General features: G+C 45.2%; 1 protein-coding gene across 9 annotated transcripts in view; it reads right to left on the reverse strand.

Moving 5' to 3' along the window:
- LOC138266928 (calmodulin-binding transcription activator 2-like) overlaps window positions 1-17129 on the reverse strand; it is an 863356-nt gene extending 846227 nt beyond the window's left edge. For all 9 annotated transcript variants that reach the window (XM_069215705.1, XM_069215704.1, XM_069215702.1 and 6 more), the window contains exon 1: window positions 17046-17129. The gene's annotated coding sequence lies outside the window, so the exon portion shown is untranslated. The remainder of the gene's footprint in view (window positions 1-17045) is intronic.
- Between the last annotated feature and the right edge of the window lie 9840 nt (window positions 17130-26969).

Here is a 26969-nt window from a genome sequence, read left to right on the forward strand (position 1 = left end):
CACTTGCTGTTGCGCAGTAGAAGGATTTTGCAAAGGGTAACAGGTCACCTTTCTGTTGCTTGTTGCTATATTTGAGTGTTAAACTGGTACTAATGAGGTGCAGACAGTGCTACCATGTTTCACAATGGCAAAATAATTAAGTAATACTATCTCAAAATTTGCCTTCTTACGCCATATAATTTGCCTTCTCTTGCCACATAATTTACTCAGCCCTGCTGCATAGTTCTGAAATTCCTGCTGCCCTGGCTATAGCTCAGTTAAACCAACAACAGAGCATGAAACAGCTCTATAACCTTCCTTGATAAAGAGATATACTGACTCCTGCTACCAAACCATCGAAGGCCTCGCCAAGCTACACTTTCCCTACACAAGGGAGGGTATCCAATATTCCTGAAGGAACTCAAAAGGGCTCTCAGCTCCAAAAATCAGACTTGGCGAAAACGTTTTTGTCTCATGAGCACTCACTGCAGAAAAATTAAACTGACATGCAACACCTGCCAAAACAAATTGCATAATCAGCACGTGACGAACTGACCTGCAGAAGCACAAGAAGAGAAACCTCTAGTCAATTAGAAGGCTGCAAAATTGCTCATGGCGTAATAAGTACTTTTCAGAGGAATCAACAGCAATGTGCCCAAATTAGACTTTCAAGCCTTATTTTGACAATATCCTACAAAGTACACGAATTTCTTTCTGAAAAAAGGTGACAAAAGCAGACTGAAAGATTCAACAGAATTTATAGACACTATTGTCCTATTCCATGAAATGTCACCTATCACATTAGAAAAAACACAGAATTTAAAGAAGTGACAGTGCGCCTACGTCAAGAAAAGATGGAGCTACCCAGTCCATCTGATCTACACTGTAACTAACAAGCAAATCACAGCCAGGACAATCAAAGTAAAAATGCAACTGGGGAAATTAACTCAGAGGGGCATTGACAAGCAGAAGTTACATTAAAAAAAAAAAAAAGCAGCGAGGAAATATGCGAGACACCCAATAGAGCTTTGTAGGGAGAAGACACTTGTTGATCGACTCTGTGAAACATGACCAGATTTATGAATAAAGCTCATGTACTATGTCTCCTTGCAAGAAGCAAAATTAGGGTATGGGTGCTCCGTGACACAAATTCAAAACTGTCCAATGTAAAATATACCGCACAGCTGAAACCTTAGAAGAAGGAAGAGTGGGCCTGTGAATAGCCCAGAGTCTGCCTCGCATGATATATATGCATATGGCTACTTACTGCAATAATGTTTATGGTACAAGTTATCCTTATGTTTTGTTACCATTGCTTGAAAAATCAATCTACAAGACCCTAAGTGGGTTTTGTCAGCTGGCTAGCGACTGACGAGACAACAATTAGGGAACATACTGCAAAGCACATCACAATCACAATGTGTCTCAAACTGTTCAAATATCTATGAACTTAACATGAAGGGTCTTCATTTTCCTTTGAAGAGGAGAGCACTCTAAAACTGATATGCTCAAAGAAATGTAACACTGTAGTACTGCAAAAGACGCTAGGATATCTCAAGACAAACGTGAAATGCCCCCTTCCACTGGTACCCACAACAATTAACTCTCCTGTCCCACGCAAGACAACTGTGGTAAAAATCCTGATCAGGGTGACCCTTATCCCATGAATACCATGATAAAGACGGCAGCACAGCGAGCCTAAAAGGCAGACTCGGCACATGTCCGTTCACACTGCTCCCAATTCTTTTCAACGTTATTCCTGACTACAGCTGATTTAGCAAGAGGAGAGTTAATAATGGAGGTAGACTTCAATACTATACTACACAAAGAAACATAGGTCATGCGCATGCTACAGTACCCAAAATATCCCATTGTCACACGTGCAGGGAATAACCAACCCAAACTTGGCAGATTCCAGGAGGAAACCACATATAGGTGAAAAGACTACACATTTTTTACTGCACATATACTAGAAAAGATTATTTGTTGGCGACAAAGGCGCTAATGTCCCAAGTATTAGATACCACTATAGGATGCCAGATGGATAAGTTACTTACCTGTAAATCCTAGTTCTCTTCCAGGAGTATCCTCATCAAAGTCATAAACATTGAATATTCCCGCCCTTGTGCGGGGACCCCGGAGCATATATAAAATACACACATATTATACATGTGTAAAACAGCAATGCAGGCTATAATGTTAAAACAGGCTAAAATGCTTTATTTCTATGAAGTTTTTTTTTTTTTTTTTTTTTTAATTATAAAAACTACCATAGAGAATAAATATCTACGCAAGCCCCCAAAACTGGGCTTAGGGAAGCAAGCAGCAGTAAACTCTAGAGAAAAAGAGAAAAAAACTGCACTGAAAAACAATGGCTCAGGGGTGAAGGAAAGGTGACAGTTGGTTCACAGTTAGGTCAGTTCTTTTTACGGTGACAATCTGTGTAACTGATTCAAAATACAGTCTGTCCTGCATTTCTAGGAGACGTGTGTCCGGGGAGGAGGGTGGGTTGTTTATGACTTTGATGAGGATACCCCTGGAAGAGAACTAGGATTTACAGGTAAGTAACTTATCCTTCTCTTCCAGGGGATCCTCATCAATAGTCATAAACATTGAATAGATTAGCAAGCCCATCCCTAAATCCAGCGGACTGTCGATAGAAGTGCAGGAATAGATAGGTATTACGCAAATAGATTTCTTAGAGAGGCCTGCCCCACTTGGGCATCCGCTCTTGTATCCGAGTCTAAACAGTAATGTCTAGTAAACGTATGGACAGACTTCCATGTAGCAGCCTTACAAATCTCAGATATCGGAACATTGTTAAGGAGAGCAGCAGTAGCCGCTTTTCCCCTTGTGGAATGCGCTCTAGGCCGCGCTAGTAAATGTTTATTAGCTAGCTGGTAAGTATTAACAATACAAGAAACTATCCATCTTGATATTGTTCGTTTAGATGCTGCCTCTCCTGTCCTCAAATGACCATAGTTTACAAACAAGCGGTTAGAGTGTCTAATCGATTTTGTCTTATCCAGATAAAATTTCAGCACTCTTTTCAAGTCTAAGGAGTGCAATGCTTTCTCTGCCGGAGTCTCCGGATTGGGAAAGAAAGTCGGTAAAGATATGGTCTGATTGATATGGAATTCTGACACCACCTTCGGAAGGAAAGATGGGTGAGTTCGTAGAACCACTCTATTGTCATGAAAAACCGTGTACGGTTCTTTGGAACACAAGGCCTGGATTTCACTGACCCTCCTCGCTGAATTAATGGCCACTAGAAAAGCCGTCTTCCACGTAAGGTGTTGTAAAGAGGCCTTATGTATAGGCTCAAAAGGAGGGCCCATAAGTTTTGTCAAGACTATGTTCAGTTCCCATGGAGGAGAAGGTCTCCGAATGGGCGGAAAAACTTTCTTCAAACCTTCTAAGAAATCCTTGACTACAGGTTTCGTAAAGAAGGATTCCTGAGAAGGTGACTTGCGATAGGCTGTAATAGCAGACAAATGTACCTTAATAGATGATACCTGCAGACCGGACTTCGCTAGATGAAGCAAATAGGACAGTATGACATCCTCCTGAGCCCGTATGGGATTATGACCTTGCTGACAGCACCATATGTAGAATCTCTTCCACTTAAAAGCGTAAGAACGCTGCGTGGAAGGCCGTTTGGACTCTTTCAAGATGTTCATGCACTCCTGTGAGAGCCCTAGGTGCCCATACTGCAGGAATTCAGGAGCCATGCTGTTAAGCTCAGAGAGGGTAGGTTGGGATGTAGAATTCTGCCCTCCATTCTGCTCAGAAGATCCGGTCTGCATGGCAGCCTCCTGTGAGGTTTTTCCGACAGGTTGAGGAGATGTGTACCAGAATTGACGGGGCCATTGTGGCGCTATAAGAATCATTCTGGTCCTGGATCTGTAAAGTTTGCTGATCACTGCCGGAATGAGGGGAATCGGCGGAAAAGCGTAGAGAAATATCCCTGACCAGTCGATCAACAGGGCATTCCCTCGAGATCCCGGACGGTAGAACCTGGATGCGAAGTCTGGGCATTTCTTGTTTACTTCGTCTGCGAAGAGATCCAGTTGAGGCCGACCCCATTGCGCGAAGATGTATTCTGCGACTTCGCCGTGTAGGACCCAATCGTGAGCGTCCTCTAGGTGTCTGCTCAGAAAATCTGCTTCCACGTTCTGCTGACCTGGCAGGTGCACCGCTGTAATTGACATTCCTCTGGCCAGGAGCCAATGCCATATCGCTTGGGACTCTCGCGATAGGGGTAGGGATCTCGTTCTCCCTTGTTTGTTCAAGTAATACATTGTGGTTGTATTGTCCATCTGTATTAAGAGCGTTTTCCCCTGAATTAGTGGTATGAAAGACTTGAGAGCCAGATGGACCGCTCTGAGTTCCAGCAGATTGATGTGGTACTGCTTTTCCTTGTCTGACCACAGACCCTGCGCTTGAAAAGGACCCAGATGAGCCCCCCATCCCTGAAGAGACGCATCCGTTACTAGGGTGCCGGATGGAAACACCTGGTGAAACGGAGCACCCACTGACAGGTGAGGTCTGTGCGTCCACCATCTCAATGACTGGAGTGCTACCGCCGGTAACTGCACCGTGTCCTCCCAGCGACCTGTCCTTTGGCTCCAGTTGGTCTCCAATGCCTCTTGGAGGGGTCTCATGTGGAGTCTGGCATTTGGGACAATAAAAATGCATGATGCCATGGAGCCCAGCAGCGATGTCACCTGACGCGCCGTAGGTGCATTGGCTCTCAACAGGTCCTGACACTTCCTGCCTATTGAGGATAGTCGTTCCTCCGAAGGATACACTTTTTGGAGTTCTGTGTTTATGATAGCTCCCAGGTAGTGAAGATTCTGTGTAGGAATCAAGGTTGACTTTTGGTAATTGACCTGAAGACCTAGAGCTTCGCAAACTCCTAGTACAATGTCCTGATGGCTTCTCGCCTGCTCCGGAGAAGAAGCCTTCAGTAGCCAGTCGTCTAGGTATGGATATATGTATATCCTTTGTCTTCGAAGATGCGCCGCCACCACTGCCATACATTTCGAGAAAACTCTTGGGGCAGATTTCAGGCCAAAGGGTAGAACTCTGAACTGGTAATGCTGTAACGCTACTCGGAAGCGCAGGAATTTTCGATGTTTGGGAGCTATTGGGATGTGAAACTACGCATCCTGCAGGTCGATGGAGCACATCCAGTCTCCCTGATGTAGTTGAGGGAAAATCTGGTGAAGCGCTAGCATCCTGAACTTCTGTTTCCTTATGTATTTGTTCAGCAGCCGTAGGTCCAGAATTGGCCTGAAAACGCCCTCTCGACCCTTCTTCGCCACCAGAAAGTAACGGGAGTAGACCCCCTGTCCTCTGCGTGCAGGTGGAACCTTTTCTATGGCATTCTTTTTTAGGAGGGCGAGAGCCTCCTTGCGCAGCAAGCTGAGATGAGATGGATTGTCTTTGGTTGGTGGCAAGTGTGGTGGAGGCTGTTTGAAAGGAAGAGAATAGCCATGTTCGACAATATTGAGCACCCATTTGTCTCTTGTGATAGAGTGCCACTCGTGAAGATAAGCTGTAATACTTCCCCCCACCGGAGTGGTGTACAGTGTCGAGGGAAGCGAGATTTCATTGCTGGGTGGGTGCTTTCGGAGTGGACTGTTGAGGTCTACTTGACCCTCGCTCCCTTGTGTTTCTCCGTTGAAAAAGAGGCCGTCCCTGTCGTTGCTGTGACCTTTGAGACCAATGAGGGGTTTGAACCCTCTGATGGAAAGGGCGCCTGTCATACGGCCTGTACCTCCGCCTGAAATCTTTCTTTCTTTCCAGGCCCACAGCCCTCATGGTATCCACCTCGGTCTTCATGCGGGCCATTTCTTCGTCTGCATGGGCACCGAATAGAGAGTTCCCGGCGAATGGGAGATTCAGGATGCGTTGTTGTGCTTCCTGTTTCAAACCAGTGAGTCTCAGCCAGGAAGATCTCCTTGCACAGATTCCATGTGCGTACCCATGAGCAGCTAAATCCGCCCCATCTGCTGCCGCGCTGATAACCCGGTTGGATACCAGGCATCCTTCTTGCAGTATCTCCTGGAAATCTGGTCTGTCCTCTCTGGGCAATTTTTCTGTGAATCTATTGAGAGAGTCCCACAGAGAACGATCATACCTGCCCAGGAGCGCAGAAGCACTGGAGACTTTCATTGCCGAAGCCGCCGTCCCGCATATCTTTCTCCCCAGAGAGTCTAGATGCCTGCTCTCTTTATCCGGGGGTACCGTGGATGAAGATGCCACCGAGTGGGTCTTTCGGGCGGCAGCTATTATAACCGAGTCCGGTGGCGGATCCTTCCTGAGGAACAAAGGGTCCTGTTCGGGAGCCTTGTATTTTTTGAGAATCCTAGCCGGGGCAGATTTAAGCGAGGCTGGGGCCAGAAAAGTGTCCATGGTTGGCTGCAACAAACCAGGCACTAGAGGCAGCAGCTTTTTTGATGCAGATCTCTGTTGTAGAGTCTCAAAGATGACTGATGAAGAGGTAGATGGCTCTGGAACCTCTATGTTGAGTTTCTGCGCTCCTCTTAGCAGCACCTCGTTAAACGTGGTAATGTCATCCACCGGTGAGACTCTAGCAGGTGGTGAATCTGTTAGGGTGGGTGAGTAACGCCCCACAGATGAACCTGATGAAGACCAAGAGGGTGATCTTCTTGAACGAGACCTGGATCTTCGTTGAGAACGAGACCTGCTGCGAGACGCTGTAGCAGAGCGCCTAGGCCTCGCGGCCGGTTGGCGAGGAGCAGAACGAGCCCGTCCTGCCCTGGCTGTCGGTGATGGCGTTCTTGGCAGGGAGGCAGTAGGTGAATACATTCGCGAATATTGCGAATCTGGGGAGGCCGCTGGTCTGTTAAGGCTCTCCAGCCATCTCGGAGATAGATTGATGGGCGAGACATGCCCAGATGATGCCGCTCTTGACCGAGAAGAGTCGCTCGGTATGGAGACCACTGGAGATGGCGCGGCCTTGTCTGGCGTGGGGCGATGTTCTGCTCCCTGTGGGACAGGAAAAAACCTGTGTCGACGTCGATGGCTGTGTCGACGAAGGGCGCCCAGCCGGTTGCTCGTCTCGACATTGAGTGCCTCGACACAGAGTGCCTTGACGTCGAACGGCGATCCTTGGACCTCGACCTGCTCGCCGTCGTGTGCCTCGACGTGGAGCGGTGGGAGGTCGACGGCGGATGTCTCTCATGCCGTCGTGGTGATTTCGACGTCGTGTGTCCTGACGTCGGGGGCGCACAGCCTTTGGCGGCGACCGGGCACGCCGGCGATGGCTCGACGTCGATCGGCGGGCTGCCGTCGACGGAGACCTGCCCCTGCGATGATGTTCCCTCAACGCCATTTCCTTCGACGTCGGGTGTGTCGCCGTCGACGGCAATCTATGCCGGTGAGACGGTGGTAACGACGACGTCGACGGGGAACCAACAGGTACTTTCCTACCTGCTGACGTCGACCGAGCCATTCTCTCCTGAGAATGGCCTGCTGGTTGTCTGGGAAGTGAGGAGGACGATGTTCTTTGCCTCTACTGAAGCCCATGTAGCCGGATCTTCTCTATCTTTCAGAGTCCTCTTAGACATATTCTTGCAGTACTTACAAGTGTCAGGGCAGTGACTCTGAGGCAGGCACACTATACACAGAGAATGGGGATCTGACTGGGCCTTCTTCTTCCCACAAGCAGGGCATTTGACAAAAAGTGAAGGCATTTTTCTGTCAGGAAAAAACTGCCTAGCTCAGACAAAGATGTTATCTGTCGAATGAAAAGTGAAAAAACGCTTTTTTAAAGAATGTTTCTGAGAAAAACTCAGAAAAACTGAGAGCTCAATGCTCCAGGATCCTCTCAGAAGAAGCCGGAAAAAAGAACTGACCTAACTGTGAACCAACTGTCACCTTTCCTTCACCCCTGAGGCATGGTGGGATACTGGAGGTGCTCAGGGTCTTAAAGGCACGGTGCCAAAGTTTTTATGGTTCTCCTGTGTTAACCTGCATGCAGCCTATTGGCTAAGAATGCTCCATTGTTTTTCAATGCAGTTTTTTTCTCTTTTTCTCTAGAGTTTACTGCTGCTTGCTTCCCTAAGCCCAGTTTTGGGGGCTTGCGTAGATATTTATTCTCTATGGTAGTTTTATAATAAAAAAAATTTTTAAAAAAAACTTCATAGAAATAAAGCATTTTAGCCTGTTTTAACATTATAGCCTGCATTGCTGTTTTACACATGTATAATATGTGTGTATTTTATATATGCTCCGGGGTCCCCGCACAAGGGCGGGAATATTCAATGTTTATGACTATTGATGAGGATCCCCTGGAAGAGAACCTATCCGATCATGTTCCAGTCCAACTCCCATTAGAGCTCAACTAGACAGACACCAAATCCCCTTCCGGCATATCAAGCAAATAGCCTTCCATGACTCAGCATGGATGGAGTCTACCAAAGCACCCCTAGAACTTATCTCATAAGAAAATGGTAACAAAGGTCTCATGGGATCTGCTGTGGGATGCAACAAAAACGGTACTACAGGGAGAACTGATATCACACACACCCACCTTTATCAAATTAGAGATCAATAAAATTAGGCAAATTAGAATCTCGACTCCAATTATTAGAGAGTCAAGACAAATCAACGCGGTCACTAAAAAATGTACAGGAAACTATGAAACGTTAGAGGAGAGAATCTGATCAATTCTTACGTACATGAAAAATGCTGTGATAAGGCAAACAGATTTTTAGTATATAAAAGCAAATCCAATTTAGGTAAATAAACTTACGCAAAATAAAATTAGAAACCACATGTGTAAACCAAACAAGTAAAGTTAATTACAGGCAAAAACACAGACAGCCTACAAACATATAAAACTTACTATTCCACTTTATATATACACCTTCGGTAGGGCTAGGTACACACACCTACGCAGGATACCCTTATAGATAATAGTGTGCTTTGCAGGTTAATAAACAGGGCACTAGGGCCCAATGATTTTTCAGTGTCAAACCATGACCTATTAACCATGCCGCTGCCTATCTCTCCACCATCACCAAACCAGTGCTAGAATCCATGACTAGCTTATTAAACTAGGGAAAAACCTAACATAGTATCCCATGTCACCCAATAGCTTTAAGGAAATTCCACATAAAAATAATCTCATCTTTATTTAGTAAGTCGTCTTGAACGATTTCTATCTGCTGTAGGTGTCAGAACTCAATCACGTTTCATAGAACACTGACCAACGGTAACACCTGGTCCGCATAGCTTAACAAAAAATGGAAAAATAACAGCCTTATCTCACTTGATGCAGGGAAGACTTTCAACAAGGTTGACTGGTAACATATAACTAAACTTCTAGCTAATGTGCGACTGGCCCAAACACAGTCTCATTACTCCTATCTAAGTAGACATCTCTCTCAGCTAGAATTAAGGTTAATGGGGAGTTATTGACAAGAATCTCCCTAATAAGAGGAACAAAGCGGGCGCCCACTGTCATCCTTTGTTTTTGGATTGTTATTCCATAAAATATGTTGCAACTTTGACATAAAGGGGGAAGATGCAGACAAGGAATCTTATTAGCTGGCCCTGTTTGCAGACCATGTGATTTGCTTCCTAACAAATATAAAACAATCAATACTAGCATTACACACCTCTAAAGTGGTTACAAGTTTCTAATTCCACCAAATTGCATGGCATGGAACTATCTGACCCTTTGCATAGCGGCAAGAGTCTCTTGGAGGACCACGGCTTGACCATGACCGAAGGTTCAATAAATCATGTGGGTATGAATTCCTCAACATCAGATACAGTTATATACTTGTAATATTCCCCCAGGCACACAGGGAGGAAAACCTACAAATAGCAATCTCAGAAGAGAAGTAGCCACAAATCTTGACAAAAGCAGCCAAAATCATAAACTCACTCGCAATATAAAGCAAATTAAAATCTTACATAGTACTTGCTAGATGGTGTTTTACAAGTCAGATAAAAAGCAGTGTTCGACATATCAGATTTTGCTGGGAAAATTATGGTGACAGAAGCACATACGTTCATGCCGGTTGGTCATGCATACATACTCAACTCTTGGAAGGAAGAGCTGTCGCACACAGAACAGTCACTAAGGCCAAGCTAGCGCTCTACCTAACTACTCTGCTCTTAGGAGACCAGGGGAGCATAACGAATATCAAAACATCTCCAATGGGACAGTTTCTGACAAAAGTATTCTTGGCAGCTACGATTACATTCCACAGCCCCTGGTAGACACGTCAGTCAGGAGCATCTATGCGATGGAAAGACCAATAGCACTAGTCAATGACAGATAACAAATCTGAAAAATATGCCTCCCATTTAAAACGATGGCCAAAAAAAAAAAAAAAAAAAAAAAAAAAAAAACAGACGAAGTGATGGCCCACATATGCCTACGATCTTGCGGACTTCAGGGATGCGGGACTGTACAGCCGGATTGCGAGTCGGCCCATAGCGCAGATGCGCCCCAGTCTCAAGGTTTCCACCGATCAGGGTCGGCAGCAAACCTCTCTACTCCATCATGTCTGTCACTGGTCAGGCAGCAAGAGCCGGGAGGGGGTTTAGCCCTTCTGAATCCCATCCGTCGCTTCCTCTTTCAGAAAGAAAAACAAAATGAACATCCTGCCACACTTAGAACGTGTTTTATTTGAGAGGCATGGTATTGGTTTACTGTGTTTTGACTTAAAAGCCTTTTTTTAGTTATTAACACGAAGTGCCCGCTTCCTCGAAATGTCAAAAATATATCAAATTACAAGATAAAAAATGCTGCTTCCAGAGGCGCCAGCATCTCTTCGCACAGCCAGCATGGGCTGCAGCGTGACACACACACGCAGATCAAAGACACTGCAAATGCGAGGGCTCCTGGTTTGATTAAAAGACGAAGCAGCGCTGGGACCGAACAGCAGGCACACAACCTGTACATTGCCTCCTACCTTCGAAGAGCTGGGGGGACATCTTCGGAGCAGCTGGAGACATCCATAGATGAAAAGCCTGGCTGAGAATGGAAGAGTCTTTCGCGGCCCTGCCTGCTGCCTGGAAAGGCAAACAGCAAACCACCGACCATGTGTAACAGACTCGTATACATTACAAGACACACGCCAGCAGCTGTCGTCCTGCCTCCTCTGTTTACATCCCCAGCGGCTAAGGCACAAGCCAAGCATGACCAACAACGACAGAGTTAGATGTCTCCACCAGCCTGCTCAGAAAAGCTGGGGTAAACACTGGTGACAAAATCCCACGTGGATAAGCAAAACCGCCCTGAAACAACCTACCAACCTTTGGTCCCCCATGGTCACAGAGTAACAAAGCTCCGACCTCGCAAGTCAAAGTACACGGTCCTAACACTGGCTTTCAACGCTATTCAAATTCCAGAGCCCATACCAAACCCCGACCACGGTCCTGGATACTAGTTCTCTCCACCAACCCATCCCACAGGGACAAAGTAGACCACGGAAGATCACCGTATGAGAATCCAGTTCTAGCTGTTCCCTGCCCTACAGCCAGGACCACTACGGGTAGTCAGCTAGATTGGATTTTACCCCACTAGATCCCATCCTCACACCGTTAGCCCACCTGTACCTCACTTTATGAGCACAGAGAGAGAATAGTTATAACTTTCTACTGATCTCAGAGCCCTAGCCGACCAATCTTCTGCTATCAGACTCCGAAATATCTAGCTCAGTTGGGTCAGAATTTACTGGGGCTGATAACTCCTAAATAGAGGCAAGATCTTGAAAAAAGGGGAATAACATGCAGATTTTGGTGCTTAAAACAAGATAATTATCGGATATTCTTCAAACAATACATTTTGGCAGATCTAACCTGCTGTAATTTATCAGGGGGGAAAGTGTGGGGTGCGTCATTGGCCGTAAGCTCCTAATTGTGATATGTGCAGAGTCGAGAGTTACCGTACATATTACTGCTCAGAAGGTGTGTGACTAGGAGTGCCCTTGATTATTCAATATCTGAAGTACAGCTTTATGTCCAAGAAGAGACAATATGCTCCCATTTCATGGAAGGTTTATAAATTATACTTGACACTGTGCAACATGCAGACCCTGTACAAAAGGTTGGCATACTCCAGACTCTTAAAAAGGGCTGTCTGAGGATGGCAAACAGCAGGCTAGACTCAAAGTTTGAGTGACGTATACACTCCTCCTTGCATGTTTTAAGCAGTCTTCCCCAGACAAGGATAACTATGCGTAATGTTTTCTTTTTACAGCTTACATCCACAGATTGCTTTCTACAGCTTAAATTTTTTAATTGCTTGATATCTCAGGAAGCATCCTAACACTATATTTATAAAACCCTGCATGAAAAAACTGGACTTGACTTAATTCCACTTCATTTCTTTAGGCTCGATTCTACTCCTCTTTTCCTTACCTTCCATCCTCCCCAAAATTTCCGTTATTTAGTATATCCACCTCTCAGTATTGTGCCTGTATGTCTTATTCTCTTATAGTAATACTGCAAAAGGCAGACACCTCATTCCATAGATCACATCCTCTCCTATTTAAATCCCTATTCCTGCAATCTAACGCTACCTAATATCCCCCAATCTCACCACCATTCACCTGAAACCACATTGCCCCATGAATGATCACACTTAACTTGTATTAACAATCTATCTCAAAGCAACTGGAGTAAATGCATACAAGGTTTTTTTTTCCTTCCTTGAAAGCACATTACTAATAGTAAAACCCAACATTTAACCAGTGGATTAACCACCAACCCTGAGCTCCGGAGTAGCATCCTACTCACCGCAAAGCGCTTAAATCGGGGGGAGTAAGAACTATGTTAATTCATTTACCAGCACCGCCCTTTTCGATCCACGTCCTCCATTGCTACCTTCAGTCTGAAATATGTGGCTCTGCCTGTATTCAATCTCCCGCATTCATGAATCCCCAAAACTATCAAACTCCTGCATGGACGATTTCATGGGGAACCTAAAGCTACTTCTACAGACTTGAGGACAAAGTCGTGATGGACAAACAACACATTCATATATGTGGTCAGTGCCCTGATCTAGAGCCTCGACTGTACAATCAGCCACTTATAAACTGATATTGATGTATGAGCTACAACAAAAATAGTACAGCACAGGCAAAGTACCCAGACACTGCTAGAATATCCTCCAAACTCTAAAACACGGGCAAAGTACAGTTCTACAACAAAGAAGTACACATGCACTGCTAGAGTGTCACCCAGCTCTACAACACAGCGAAAGTACACATACATTGCCGGAATGTCACTCAGATCTGCAACACAGGTGAAGTACACGTACACTGCCAGAATGTCACCCAGCTCTACAACACAGCTAAAGTACACATACACTGCCGGAATGTCACTCAGATCTACAACACAGGTGAAGTACACGTACACTGCCAGAATGTCACCCAGCTCCACAATACAGGTGAGGTACCCAAACACTGCTAGAATATCACCCAGCTCTACGACACAGGCAAAGTACCCAAACACTGCCAGAATGTCATCCAGCTCTAGGATACAGGTAAAGTACCCAAACACTACTAGAATGTCACCCAGCTCTATGATACAGGCGAAGTGAAGTACCCAAACACCTCAAGAATGTCATCCAGCTCTACAACACAGGCGAAATACCCAAACACTGCTAGAATATCACCCCATTCTACGACACAAGCGACGTCGCCAACACTGCTAGAATGTCAACCAGCTCTACGACACAAGCAAAGTACACATACACTGCTAGAATGACACCTAGCTCTACAAGGCACACAGCCCAAACAAGAATAGAAAAGTTGATGTAAACAGGCAGAACAAAAACAGCACCTTCAAAATTCCGGGCTGATGCAGGCACATAGCTCAAACAACCTAGAACATGCCAAGACAGCATACCAGGTAAAAAAAAATAACAAACAATAAATAAATGTAGTCCCACAAACAGCTTACGTTCAAATACATCATCAGAACTGCCGGGTCAAGCCCAATGACTTCAGAAGAGTAGACGAAATGCGCAAACATTGTCACTAATGAGAGACCAAATAAAAGGCTGAAATACACTTTCTTTCCGATTCCCTGTAAACATTTAAACATGACACTAATGAAAACATCTAAAGAGAGCTGGAAAACAATACAGACACACTGCCCGAAAAATCACCCCACTGTCGAATCCGGCACTTCTCAAGTAGACACCTTGGTTCTTCTCAATGACTGGCTTCTGCCCCCACGTTGATCTTTTCAGTTATCGTTGCAGCCACACTGGGATCCAGTTTCTATCTGTTCTGCCCCGGCTGCACTGGTAACTAAACCGCACCGTGGTGACTGTGGTGATCCAGATGTTCTGTCTTCTGGCTGCTGACTTATGAGGTTTTTCGTTTGTTGTGTGCGTATATTCTCTCAAAGGTGGTACTCGTGCACCTATCTTCTGCACAAGCCAGACGCATACTCTTTGGTCTCTGTCTGGACTGGTGCAGCTCTACTCCTCTGTGTATGTTCTGTCCAGTTGTATCCGTCTTCCATTTGTGTGGCATTCTGGTGCATTTTAGGTATAATGTGATGCTGCTTTGGAGCAATCAGGTTGTTCTCTGGTTCAATTCCAGTCCACCGATATCTCTTTTCACTCTAACTTTATTCCACTTGATTCCGGCCCAGGATGTTTTGGTTACTAAAGACACATTCAGTTCGGTTCTGTCTCCAATTCTTCTCTATTTTTAGTTACTTCCATTTTGCTATATTCACAAATACACCATTTCCAGTTTTCCACAGATGTTCCGTTTTTTCGGCTCGTGATATACCCTCCAACATTTCAGCTGTCTTCCAGTGGAGCTCTGTTCCTGCGGCACACTGACAGCGCTGGTCCATCTTTATTCCACCACACTTCTCATAGCTTCTTTAGAGAGTAGTCCTCTAACTCTAGGTTATGTTCCATCATGCTGTCCAGCTTTATTCTTCTCATTTCTCTACCGCAGATGATCGGCTGCATTCTGCCTGGTTCTCAGGGCAGTGTTCTAGTAAATGTGTATTTCCAATATATCCTTGTCCAGTTTTAAATCTTATTGGGTGAGCTGTTGTCAGTCTGGCCAGCTCTTGCCTTAAGACTGAAACTCCTGAGATTCGGTTAGGGATGTAGGCTGCTCCAACACAGATCCCACGGATTCATTTCTGGTGCAACTGAAAGAAGCTCCAGGTTAGATCCCCCAAAAATTACGTTCGATTCAACTGCTTTCTGTGCAGTTATTTTCTGATTGTGCCCCATCTTTTTCCTGTTCCATATGTCGAACTAAAGTTTACTAACCAATCCCACTAACGTGATTTATAAACTGAACTGTTACCCGCAAATTAAAGGGCTTTCACAGCGCTCTTCTGCTTCCCCGGGAGATAGTCAATAGTCCTCAGCATTAACATGGGCGAGTGACAAAAAGATGCCGCAAACCTCCTTACAGCAGCGATCTCCTATGTGCAGTGACATAAAATGTAAATCCTGCCGACTTCGCACGAGATCCTGTCTCGCCTGATCACCATCAATCGTCTGACATCCATGTGGTCTTTAAACCGTGGGATGAGTCCTGGAACTATCGTTTTCCCACAAGAAATGCTCCCGGCAGCCACAATCCCCGCCCAGTGACTGGCAGAGAGAATAAAAGCCGGGAGCTATCCAAAACCTGAAACGGTTCCCCTGCAACAAGCCGGTGGCAGAAAACAAATGTGCTAAGGAGCCGTGTGTGATCGGTTCAAAGATGGCACTAAATGCTCCATCGGCAGGATTCATGCAGTCTCCGACCTTACGCTTCAAACATGTAGATTGCAAGTGTTACCGTGGGAACAGCCCTCACTAGCCAGCATCTAGTCGCCTAGTTTAGGGCCCGGTTCCCACGAAGAAAGCAGCAGAGATGTTGATCAACTTATTACTGGGGGACAGTGACCGGAGAATCAAGAGATAATGGAAGTCCGTCCCCGGCACTAGTTGTATGTCATTTATTAAATGGGATGGACAGGTCTGTGTGTGCGTATATATCTGCAGATTATCGAGGCGAGACCTCTGAACGCATCTCTATCCTATTTTCAGTCTGCCTCCCTTCCTACTTTACAAACCTTCATCCCTTCCGATGTATGAGCGCTGACTTCGCTCTTTCAGGCTTTTGCCTGGAATCGTGATGCCAAGGGCCAAGCAATGGGGCAAGTTAAGTTTTAGGGCAGTGTACGGATTTCTATACAGATATCAGGGAAAGGACTCCGTGGGAGGGCTGAGGCAAAGGCAGGTGTGATTGGGAGAGCACCAGAGGTAGGAGAGAGAGAGGGACGGGAGGTCCCAAGGCCACACAGATGAGGAGCGAGACAGGTCTAAAGGGAGAAGGACAGGATGAAAGACACCGGATTAATGCAAACCCCTGTCGGGATTGGGTGGTGGGGGTCGCTACTAACAGGGGATCAGACCCCAGTAACAGGGGAGGGGCAGACGGGCCCAGTGATTTTGTATTTTTTTAGGGGGTGGGGGGTGACTAAGTGAGGAGGGAGAGAGAAGAGGGATCCATGGACAGGAGAGGGTGTAAGGTGAGACCCTAAGTAAGGAAAGAGAGAGGGCGACAGGGAGAATGGAACAATACCCCATTGAAAATAGAGGGATACGAGCCCAGGGAGACACCCTAAATGAGAGTGAAGGGAAGGGTGGCAGTGAGAATGAACAGGACCCCAGTGACAGGTGTGGAGTGAGACCCTAAGTGAGATGGGAGAGAGAGTGGCAGGGGAATGGCCCAAGACACCAGTGACAGAGGCCAGGTGAGACACCCCAGTAACAGAGGCCCAGGGAGCTCTCTATCTCCTCATCCAGGAACCCGCCGTGCTCAGCCCCACCCCTCCGCAGGTGCACCTCGCACCCCCATCTCCGCCTGTCTCTCCCGGCCAACCGGGCCTCCGCTGTGATGCACGGACTGAGCCTAGGGACGGCCCGAAGGAACCGGGTTAGACCCTGGGCGGATCGGACGAGCCCGAGAGTCGCGCCGGGGCTTCCCTGGGCCATTGCGGCGAGGAGAAGTGGGAGCAATCAGGGGCACGGTCCTTACCTTCCGGAGCACTGCCGACCGCCATCTTACATAGCAGCCCCTGGCTCAGGGCGGCGGCGTCTGACGTCAGCGCGCGCAGGGCCCACCCACCCCCGGCGTGGACCGTCACGTGCAGTGCCCCTGTCACAGCGAGGCCGCGCCTCCTTCGGAACCATAGCTTGAGACTCGCGGACAGCTCCGCGGGGTCCGAGCTGGTGTCACGCCTTTCCGCACCTGTCAAAACACGGCCCCGCCTCCAGCGGAGGGCATCAGGTGAGGCTGACGGGCACACCTCCCTCCCGGCGCCGGGCTGCGGGATGTGGGGCCGAGAGCTACCACAACTAGGGCACTGGGCTTGCTTGGGAGATGCTTCTGAGAGAGCATAGTTTAAATATTACATACATTAGATGTGAATTGCATATACTTAACTAATACTGCATTGGTAGTTATAAAAATATTATTCATTTGAAATGTATTCTAACCTACTTATAATAAAAGAGAATTATTGTATGCATATACTAATGTCAATTATAAGAAATGATTGCTTATATTATGATTAATTGAATACATTAACATTTACGAAGATTGCATTTATTAGAACCCATAAGCCTTAAGTTAGCGTGAGTCGAAAAACTTAGCTGTGTAGCTCTCATATTACAGCATATTTTTCTGTTTCTCCACTGTGCTGACTCGCAAAAGGCCATGACCCAGCATGTGTTCTCTCCTTTGTTTTATGTACCAAACTTAGGTTTTTTCCCATCCGCATGCTAGCTGCTTTAGTATAAGTTTTATACGTTTTGCAACAAATATGGAAACTTTCAAGGACATTCGACCATGGAAAAGGGAACTTTTGACCTGAAGAACGTACCAAAGAATGAAGTAACCCCGGATGTGCCACCTACGAAAAACGTCAATTGCGAAGACCAATCAAAATGTTATGAATTATCATGAAATGACAAGTGCATTACTTAATGTATAATTTGATAGGTTAAAGATAGTGGGGTGAAGCGACTGTCCAATAGAATTTTGGGGGAAGGTATTGCCAAAAGGGGATAAAAACCCATGACACAGAAGACTCGAGAGATCTAGGTAGGAAATGATATTGATTGCATCCAGAAACTCTGTCACTCTGTCTGGTGACTTGAGACAATAAATCATCCTCATCCTTTAACTTGCCCCATTACACTTTCTTCCTTATGAGGGAAGTGTCCCCTGCCCTTAGACTAGATAGACTGACGACGATCCAACTGATGTCCTGAAGACGAAGTCTGAACCTGTATGCTGACTCATTCGAGGAGGGTAATTATGACAGATGCTCTTGAAATTTGTCCATTTGCTTTTCCTTTCTAGGTACCAACTGCTGTATTTTTGATTAGAAGACCTTAGTTAGATGTTTTCCAAATCGATGTTCTAAATTGTTTTGCATGAAGTCCAACATGCTGATGCTAATTAGTGGATAGGCTAGGGTTCACCCTGACTGACGCAACGAACGTGACTGACATTGTGCTACGCTGAACTGAGACATATATGCTGTTCTACGTACTTGATTTGTGTATATACCATATATTAGTGGTTTAATGTTTGTCATCTTCGCATTGTCAAAATCTTATCACAACTGCCATATCGTGACTATGCTCTTTTGCTTCTTGGTTTTGAGATTAATACATTTACTATTAGATTGTAATCAATAGGGAATAAAATTCACAAAACTTCAATAAAGGTGTGGTTATTCATGACTGAAAGGTCATGGTCGCGCCGACAGTTTTAACCAATGTCTAAACTGAAATATATTGTGGTGATATATGTTGATGATATTATTGATATATTGCTTGACATATTGATCAGTTACCTCGTCTTACGGTGTCTCACCACTGGGTCCAAAGATTCATCGGCCTAAAACGAGTCCTAATGTGTATAAATTGACATAGAAGGACGCGTTAACAGTTCTAGTAGCAGAGCGACGGTTTGGCCCTTGGGGGCCCTAAGACGGAGATTCATTGTTTAATTTGTTTTTCTGTGATTATGCAATTTGGAGGTTTGAGGGGTTTCTAAGCTCGCCATGGCTTTCCTGGGATCTTGGAGCCTGCCTAAATGAGTTGGGAATGTTCTCGGCGCCATAATGTATGTGGTTAGGGTTCTTGCGCTTGCCTAAGCTTATGCATTTTGCAGGAGATTGTGAAAATTTGTGTGTATTTAGGCCAAATTAAGTGTTGTTTAGCAGGAGTAGGCGTACTCCACAGTATGAGAGTAGGGAAGTCGGCGTACTTCATGTGAATGTAGCGCTTGTTGCTCAAAATTATCCACGTGGTTGGTTGTTGTGTACGGACCTGTCGAGGTCTAAGACTACGGAGTATGAAGATAAATATGGTCTATGTTGTAATCTGTGCGGTTTAATAGGTCAATCGGGCATGGTTGACAAGTCAAGTTTGAGTTATAACGCATGAATGAAACCTTCGATGGAGATTTGACAAATTCTAAAGTGCACTAGAAGGAGTCATTGACAAGTCGAGAGTAGAATTTGCGGGCCGAATTCTGCTTGCGTATGCGGGAACTGATAAGGAGAGAGCAGCGGCTGAGGCTTCGAGTAAAATCTCTGTAAAGTTTTGAAGCGAATGTGTTACCCTTCCTGTAATAAACCGAAAGATTTGTGTTGTCATTCTAAGGTGCTCGCAATAATTTGCTTTAGTTTGTATGATTGTAAGGGTCAGTGAGGAGCGGACAAGCCGCAAGACTTTGTCAGCTGCAGTGTGTGTGAGTGTGACGTTAGTGGTGCCGCGCTGAGATAGGTCAGATGTCGAGAGGGGTCGCGCACGGATTGGCTGCCGTCCGTGAGAGGCAATAGGTTGAGGAAGGGCGGGTGAAGAGTGTCCTGGGAACTAAGCCATTTCTGACTAAAACAAAATAAGAGAATCGCAAAAATGAATTTTGTCAAAGCATTCAAGAGTGCTCTAAAGGGAGATGTATATATTGTAGCAACCGATGGGGAACCTACACCACCTGAGGGTACTCCAGCTTATAGGGTTATGGAAGAGAAAGGTGTCGCGCCTTGTTTATGGATGAAACAGTGGCGCAAATTAACAGAGAAAGAAGGGTGTTTAGCGTTTCCAGAGCATGGGACGTTTAATCCAAAGGTACTAGAAAATTTGAGGTGGATGTTAAGTACACAAATGCCGCATCCAAGACCGGCACAATATGAGGCTTTAGCAATTTGGGACTTAATGGCTCTTAAACATAGACAAGAAAGATTTCAGAGAAGGCTGAGAAGGGCAGAAAAATCATATGCAGAAGCTAGATGGGACAATGAGAGCAAAATGTGGAGAAGGGGAATCGTAGATGGGTTAAAGTCATTCCCAGCAATAACTCAGGGAGAAGAAACACAGGGAAAGAAAGCCTCCTGTAAAACTGATAAAGATTCAGGCAAATCTAAAGAAAATAAAAGATCTTGGGAAGAAGACGATGATTCAGACAATGAAGAATTTATGGATAGACTGTTACATGATCCTCCGCCACCGTATGCGGTGAGCAACAGTGCTCCAAGCACTAGCTTAGATCCTGGGAACCAGACGCAGGAAAAGGGAGTTACTGATACGGCACAGACTAGTGATACAGCTTTGATACAGAATGGTGTCAGTGTACCCACTGCACCCGAGATGCCGATACAGTTACAGCCTCCACCACAGATAAAGAGAATCTATCCTGATGTCCCAGTGCTTGAAACTACCACAAATTTGATAGTGCCGCCAGACCCGATATACACAAAGCTAAAGTTAATACAGATTGAATCGACTCCGAAGTTAATGTCCCAGCCCCCACAATTGATACCAGGGTATAATCCTGTAGCAGGACCACCATTAGTACCTGTTCCAGGTACATTGGAACAGACCTATGGTGTTGAGGCTCCAAGAGGTCTGGGTCCAGGTCAGAAACCTGCCGCTATATCATTACCTATTACTGTTGGTCCCCCAGTGCCGTTGTATGCACAAGGTAAAACAGGGGTATGTGACCAGGGAGTGATGACTCAGGAAGCGATAAGAGGAGGGCCTATGGTAACTCCACAGATAATGGCCCCTGGAGAGCAAGTAAATGAGCCACCAAGACCCTTAATGGACCTTAGTCCAGTGGGGGCACCTCTCGAAGCAATGCGTCAAGCAGGTTTAGGAGTTCTAACTCCCCAAACCATGAGTATGAATACTTCACACTCTCCAATGATACATGCAGGGAACATTTCACTGCAGGGATTTACGGTACAACAGTTAAACGAATGGTTAGAGAAAACCTATACTTTGCAAAAGACTACAGTGACCACAGTTGAACCTGAGAAAGAGAAACAAGACGAATACCTGAACCTTTTACGACTAGGGGCAGAAGCTGCCGAGTTAGTAGAAGGGACAATGGGAGTAAATAGATTGGAATCATACACAGAAGCAGAATTAAGATACCTGTGTCCCAAAATTACCAGGGAAGTAGGCAAAGTGCATCAGAGATTAGCGAATTTAGCAGACAAATACAATATCGATATCGGAAACACTAAGCATTTGAAAAGGAGTTACAGATTAGATTTCGACTCAAAAGATTTTGAACACATGAGATCTGCAGGCATGAAGGCACATTTGAGAGAATTGCTGCAGAGTGCACAAATTTGGGGTGCATTGGAGAAATGGGAAGGCCGATGGGCAAAGAAAAGAGATAAGGGAAAGAGTGATAGTCCAGGGTCTAATCAAGCTAGGACCTCACCTGATTTAGATTCAGTAAAAATATTACCCATGAGAGAGACAGCTAGTGGTGTTTTAGTACATGTGCCATGGACTAGAGGAGACATTTTATCTTTTACAAATGATTATCCTAGGCTAAGAGAGAAGCCGATCGAGTGGTATCAACAAACGGATAGGTTTGTGAAACTTGCAAAATGTCTTTGGGAAGACTTGAATACTTTGTTTGAGATCATTGTTCCGCCTGATTTGTGGCTCGAGTGCAAGAGAGGGGTAGATTGGCCGACAAAGGAGCCGGCAAGAGATAAGGTGACCGGAGCAGCTTCAGAAGAGGTGATGAAATATTATCATAAAGTAATTGAGTTTTTGAAACAGAAGGTGTCGCCGAAGGTGACTGATTGGCAGAAAATCGACCGGACCTCTCAAGAGGTTAAAGAGTCAATACATGCTTATTACGAGAGATTGTTGAAAGCGTTTAAGCATTACAGTGGTACTGAGACAATTGAACCAAAGGACATGAACCACCTTGTGTTTAGATTTGTTGAAGGATTGAGACCGGAGGTCAGTCAGATGATTAAGAATCATTTGATCTGTTGGCAGGCTAAACCGATTGATGAGGTATTGCAGTATGCAAAGTACTGTAGTGATGAGATCGAATTGAAGCAGAAAAAGTTAAAGGAAAAGGTGATGGTGATGCAGATAAGGGCTGCACAGGCTGGAGTACAGGGAAATGGAGTTCAGCAGATGATACAACAACAACTGCAAATGAATGTTGTGTTTCAGGCACAGCCGAGAGGCCGAGGTCGAGGGTTTGTGAACCGCGGTTCGGACATGAATAATGTTGTCATCCAAAATGACGTTCAAGGAGCGAAAAGGATGTCGCCATGTCACGCGTGCGGGGCATGGGGCACTGGAAACGGGAGTGTCCGAATGTGGTGCAGGATGGTGCAGTTCAGCAGAGCACTAATGTTGGTACATTACAAAATTCACGAGGTCCAAAAATGAGGCATCAAAACCCGAATTTTCAGAATAATTTGGTACAAATGCAAGGGGTACAGCCCATGCAGCAGATGCAAATGCCGCGTTTTCAGTCAATACAAATGCAACCAGTGCAACAGCAGATTCCCATTGTGCCTAGACAGCAAATGCAATTACCAATGGCTCCGATGGGACAGCAACAGGTGATGCTTCCTCAGCAGGTCACAGGTCAGGCAACAAATCAAAATAACACTGTACAACAGTTTCCATTACGAGGTGAAAATGGCATGAATGAGGAATGGTCAGATGATAGCTCAGACAGTGAAGAGTGCAGGCTTACAGCATCCCTAGAGGTGGATCAGAGAGGCCCATATGTAGAGGGAAAAGTGATGGGCTATAAGGTTTCATTCTTGGTTGACACAGGAGCTACACGCTCTACAGTGCGAAGTGCAGAAGTCCCAAGATTACCTCTCTCAGGGCGAACCATACGAGTGGTTGGAGTAGCAAATCAGTACTTGACTAACCCGATTACTGATCCGGTGCAAGTTGAAATTGGCAACTTCCAAGGGCTGCATAGATTTGTTGTATGCAATTCAAGTCCAGTATCCTTACTAGGAAGGGACTTACCGTGTAAGACAAAATGTTTGATTACCTGTTCCAACGATGGAATTGAAGTACAAACAAATAGTGACGATGAGGGAGATGAGAGTCATTTCATAGAGGAAGAAACAGGGACAAATGAAGATTACCCTTTGATTACCCTATACCCGATGCATACTTTGATTGACTTACCTGTTGAATTACAAGGGACAGTGACAGAGAAAGTGTGGGATTTGACTGGGAAAGAAGTAGGATTAATAAAAGGAGTAGAGCCAGTCAAAGTTCAGATAAAACCAAATTCAGTGTTCCCACACGTGTCACAATATCACATGACCCAAGATGTCCTCATTGAGGTGTCACAAATAATTGCAGATTTTCTCAGACAGGGAGTTCTGAAAGAAGTCTTGAGCAGTCCATGTAACTCACCTATAATGGGTTTAAAGAAGCCCTGTGGAAAAGTTCGAATTGTGCAAGAATTGCGAAAAATAAATGAAATCGTGATAAAATGCTGCCCTGTGGTACCCAACCCAGCGGTAATAATGTTCCAAGTTCCCTGTGATGCTGAATGGTTTACCGTAGTAGACCTATCGCAAGCTTTCTTTTCGATACCTCTTCATGAGGACAGCCAACTTTTGTTCAGTTTCAAATTCCTGGATAAGGTATACAGTTGGTGCAGAATTCCTCAAGGGTTCTCAGAGTCACCATCCATCTTCAATCAAATACTGAAAAAGGATTTGGAACCTCTTGTGCTGCCTTTTAATTCAACTCTTGTGCAGTACATCGACGATTTGCTAATTGCATCCAAAACCAGAGACAGTTGTAAGTACGACACCATTGCATTACTGAATCATCTGGGAAAGAATGGACACAAAGTGTCGCCCAGAAAGTTACAATATTGTCAGAAAGAAGTAAAATATTTGGGACATTTGATTGAGAAAGGGTCCAGAAGAATATTTAAAGAAAGAATAACAGCTGTTTTGCAGATTAATCCTCCAACAACAAAAAGAGATGTCAGGATGTTTTTGGGAATGGTGGGCTACTGTCGTCAGTGGATACCCAACTTCTCAATCATCTCAAAGCCATTAATAAAACTGACAGGAAAGGAAGTCAAGGATGAGCCATATACTATAACTTTGTCGAAAGAGGAACTTGAATCATTTGTAGAATTAAAAGAATGCATGTGCAGGGCACCAGCATTGGGAATGCCAGACTACAAGAAACCTTTTCTGTTGTTTTGTCATGAACGTGATGCTTGTTCTTTGTCTGTCTTAACACAGGTCCACGGAGATGCAAATTGCCCTGTAGCATATTTTTCAGCTACTTTGGACCCTGTCGCAGCAGTCTTACCGGGTTGTTTGCGGGCAGTTTCAGCAGTTGGTCAGAGCCTTTTACAATGTGAAGGCATAGTCATGGGATACCCTCTGACAGTAATGGTTCCACATTCAGTTGAAATTCTCTTGACACGAACTAAGACTCAACACATGACAAATGCACGTCTCACTAGGTATGAGACGATCATACTGGGGTCGCCGAATGTCACTCTCAAAAGATGCACTGTGCTAAACCCGGCAACTTTACTTCCCAATTAAAATGTTGAAATCAAAGATGGGGAAGAATTTGAACATGACTGTCTTGAGGTGACTGAGTTGTGCACCAAGCCTCGTCCCGATATTCAGGACACTCAACTAAAAGAAAATGATTGCATCATGTTTGTTGATGGGTCCTGCTTAAGAGATTCTGCAGGAACACTGAGAGCCGGTTACGAAGTATGTACCATAATTGGCATCGTCGAAGCCTCCTGGCTCGAGTGAGTGTTTTCTGCACAAGTGGCTGAATTAATTGCCCTTACTAAAGCATGCCACGCAGCTGTAAATTTGAAAGTCACTATCTATACTGACAGCAGATATGGATTCGGAATTGTGCATGATTTTGGCCAACTTTGGTCACAGAGGGGTTTTATGACCTCCTCTGGTTCTCCTGTGAAAAACGATGAACAAATAAGAGATTTGTTACATGCGATTCAGTTACCTCAAGAAGTTGCCGTGGAGAAGTGCAGTGCTCACATCAGATCACAAGATTTTGTGTCTATGGGAAACGGCTATGAAGATCAAGTCGCAAGATTTTGTGCATTGAACTGTATATCGCTTAAAGAGCAGTGGGAATTGTTACCACAATCAGAGAATAATACAAGTCTAAATCTAGCATTACGAGTGGTTGATACCTTAGACGAACTGAAAACATTACAAGGGCGTGCTAGCAAAGAAGAAAAACGCTCTCGGCAAAGAATGCAATGTGTACAAAGAGCTGATGACTTATGGGTTTCAGAAGAGGGTAAGTTGGTCTTGCCAAATAGCCTTTTGTCACAGTTTGCCCGGCTTTATCATGGGCAGGCACATCTAGGAAGGGATGCCATGATCAGGTCCTTTAAGATTGATTGGTTCAATCCAAAATTCAGACATGCCGCAGAAATCACTTGCCACAGGTGCATCATCTGTCAACAGATGAATGCTGGAAAAGGAACTGTGGTAACTTTGAGCCACATTGGGAGAGCTGGAGGTCCATTTAATAAAATGCAAATGGTTTTTATCGAAATGCCTGTATGCGGAGGATTGAAATACGTGTTGGTGATTGTGTGTGTTTTCAGTCATTGGATTGAGGAATACCCCACACGTAGGAGTGACAGTCTTACAGTTGCAAAACTACTACTTAGAGAACTGATACCAAGATTCGGGTTTCCGGTTTCTATAGAATCAGATAGGGGAAGACACTTTGACAATGAGGTGATTAAACTTCTGTGTGCCGCACTCAACATTGAACAAAAGCTGCATTGTAGCTATCGCCCTGAAGCATCAGGACTAGTTGAGCAGATGAATGGTACTCTGAAATCAAGAATGGCAAAAATGTGTGCAGCAACAAACATGAAATGGCCAGATGCCTTACCTCTAGTACTGATGTCTATGAGAAATACCCCAGACAAGAAAACAGGATTGTCCCCCCATGAAATCCTCATGGGTAGAGCTATGAGGTTGCCAGCAGTACCTGCAAATGCACTAGTGAATATTACAGATAATATGGTGTTGGATTACTGCAAAGGTTTGGCTGACGTAATTCGCTCTTTTTCTCACCAGGTGGAAGCTAACACGTTACCACCAATTGGCGATCCAGGCCACTCTCTGCAAGCTGGAGATTGGGTGGTTGTCAAGAAGCACATGAGAAAATCGTGTTTAGAGCCACGCTGGAAAGGACCGTATCAAGTAATATTGACGACCACCACTGCTGTGAAGTGTGCCGGGGTTCCCAACTGGATACATGCCAGTCACACGAAAAAGGTAACGTGTCCTGTTGAAGAGGAACTTGAAGTATCCGGTACAGCAACTTCAGGAAGAGAAGTCTCAGAGTCAGAGAACAGTCAAGAAGGAACTGAGACTACTGGAGAGCCCACTGAGAACAGCCTTGTCCCTCAAGCTATCAATGAGTTTGAGAGGGGTGACAGAGTGCCTATCTCAGTAGAGGCAGCAGGAGAACTAAGCCAAGGAGAGGTTCTCCCAGAAGTAGACGAATATGGGTTAGAGTCTGAACCCAACATAGAACCAGAAGAAGAAGGAGAAACTATAGATACAAATAAAAACGTGTCAGAGTCTCCCGAACCGGTTGCAGG

This window comes from Pleurodeles waltl, chromosome 12, assembly GCF_031143425.1.
Source record: "Pleurodeles waltl isolate 20211129_DDA chromosome 12, aPleWal1.hap1.20221129, whole genome shotgun sequence".
Classification (NCBI taxonomy): domain Eukaryota; kingdom Metazoa; phylum Chordata; class Amphibia; order Caudata; family Salamandridae; genus Pleurodeles; species Pleurodeles waltl.